This window comes from Phoenix dactylifera, chromosome 15, assembly GCF_051530095.1.
Source record: "Phoenix dactylifera cultivar Ajwa chromosome 15, Ajwa_hap1_PhDact_Kaust_v1.1, whole genome shotgun sequence".
Classification (NCBI taxonomy): domain Eukaryota; kingdom Viridiplantae; phylum Streptophyta; class Magnoliopsida; order Arecales; family Arecaceae; genus Phoenix; species Phoenix dactylifera.
Genome location: NC_143204.1, coordinates 16,055,247 through 16,057,691, shown reverse-complemented (window position 1 = coordinate 16,057,691; position 2,445 = coordinate 16,055,247).

Below are 2,445 nucleotides of genomic sequence, written 5' to 3'. Positions count from 1 at the left end.
TCATCTAAGTACCTTATGTTCCGACCTTGGTTGACCTATAGTCACGTTGCAGTCACATTATGTGGTCTAGTTTACCTTCTCTATTTTGAAAAAAAAAATAAAATAAATAATAATAATAATAATAATAATAATAAAATGAGGAGATGACAAGTCTAACCTCGTGGCGTAGTCTGGTTCGAGTAATTAAGCCCGAGGGGTGTTTCACCTAATGCCTTGAGCCAACTGGATCAGGAGTCATTGGCCGAAAACTCGCTACATGGACCTTACTAGAGCCTAAGGGGGTTGGACTATTGTAATCACCATATTTAAAAAAAAAAAAAACATGAATAGGGTTGGTCGGGCTGAACCCAGTGACATGTGGTAATGGCTGGTTTGACTCCATTGTATTGGACCTTTGTGTACTTTGGATATTTAGTTGGGATTGATAGCTCATTCTTTTTATGCAAACCATTCTTGACAATTTTAGACAACATGAGATATTCCGAAAATTTGATGGATCAGGCCCTAATAAACTGTAGTAAACACTTGTGAACTTGAGTAGTACACCTAAAATTCAAGCGGCACCATGTTGTGGTGGAGGTATTAGTACTCTGAGAAAGTCATACTATTTTATGCACACTACACTTTCATATTTTCCTTGCTTTGAAAGTTGCCGTATATTAATTAATTACATGTGTATTAGCTTAGGCTTTATTTCATATTTTTAGGATCTCGTGTTATATCATTCATGATGTTTGTGAGTAACATTCCTGAAAACCCTCACGAGACAACACTCGTCCACTAGGATAACCTAGGAGTTTAACGGCTTGTTGCACATGCTAAGTACAATCGTGATGCCCTACGAAAGTGGGTACGTATCTTAGTTTTGTGTCTTTAGCTTCAATAAAAAGTCATAAGTTAGACCACATCTTTTGTGTCCTCATTATTGTTTGCTCGTTAATTACTAGAGACTAGCAATAAGCTAGTTGGGGGGTATGATGAGAGCACAAAAGTGCGTTATACACGTTGCTTAAATTAATATTATTGCTAACAAATAATGATAAAAGGGCTGCATTAATTTTATATTTTATTTGGCACAGATTATCGTAAATCAGAGTTTAAATGTGCATTTGGTTGACTTCAAGCTTGATTACACTGGAACAAAATTGAACCCGGTCAAGCACACTTGCACCCGAGGGACACATGGCAGCCATCCGGAGGCAGCGCAAGATGCATCCACTAAGGGTCTAATTTCATCATCCGGGAGGATCCAAAACCCCGCATCGGATCTGTGATTTGATCTCCCGCAACCCCTCATCCAGATCCTGCGATCAACGCCCTCATCTTCCGCCCGTTTAAGGCGCTTCCCAGCTTCCTCCTTCCGCGTGCGACCCCGTATCCCAGTGCCCGTGAAGCTTTCCAAAACACCCAAAGCACCGCATCCTCTTCCTCTTGATTCTCCTGCGGAACCAGCGAGCAGCACCCCACATCATCTTCTTTCCCCGTAATCCCAGCTTCCGGATCAAGCAACGCAACGCCCGTGATCACCGCCCAGCCATCCGCCTCCTCCACGGCGTCCGTCCAAGCTTCTCCCCCGCGAGCAATCTTCCGTGATCATTCCGCGATCACCTCCCAGCATCATGCATCCGTGAACTGCGTCCAACCGCGTCCGCGTGCCAACCTCCAACCCGAAATCCAGCCACGGATTGATGCCCTCCGCCTCTGCAGCACCCATTTCCTCGTCACAGCCGGATCCGGCGACCGGGCATCCCGCTGCCAGCCGAGATGGGCATCCCGGACGATCTCCTCCTCCCAGCGAAATTCCAGCATCTTTAGTTTGGAAATTTTGGTTTTAATTTGTGAGGAAATCTTGTTTTTTGGTGAGGTTTTCATTGTATAAAACCGGGGAGGGGTCGGCTGGGAGGTTGTCCTTCATTCCCACACAAAAAAAAAAAGGAAGAATAGAGGAGTCGGCTGCTGCGGTTGAAGGAAAAGAAGAATAAGGAAACATGGGATGCCCTGTTTCCGAAAAGAAAAAGAAGAAAAAAAAAATAGAGAGAGGAGTAACAGGGGAGAGTCTTTGATGTTGATGGCTGGCTAATCCTTTAGGTGAAGGGTGATGGAGGAACCCTTGATGTATTGCTACCTTTAATTCTTATAGATTTATATTTCCAATATATTATGGATTCTTGCATAATTATTTTGTAGATAGTTCTTTAATGATTTATGTTGATCGACATGTGGACCGCTTTAGTATTTGATTTGTCGTTGATGTAATAGGCACGATAAATGCTTAGAAATAGGGTTCATATGTCCCTAAAATATATCCCATGCTTGGATCTATCCTACATTTATATCTTTAATTAAGAATCGAAGAATTTATTTCTTGAATGCAAAATTATCAAGGGGGATTCCAGATCCCTACTCCATCTTAATTTATTCATACTTTAATTCTCTGTGTACTGA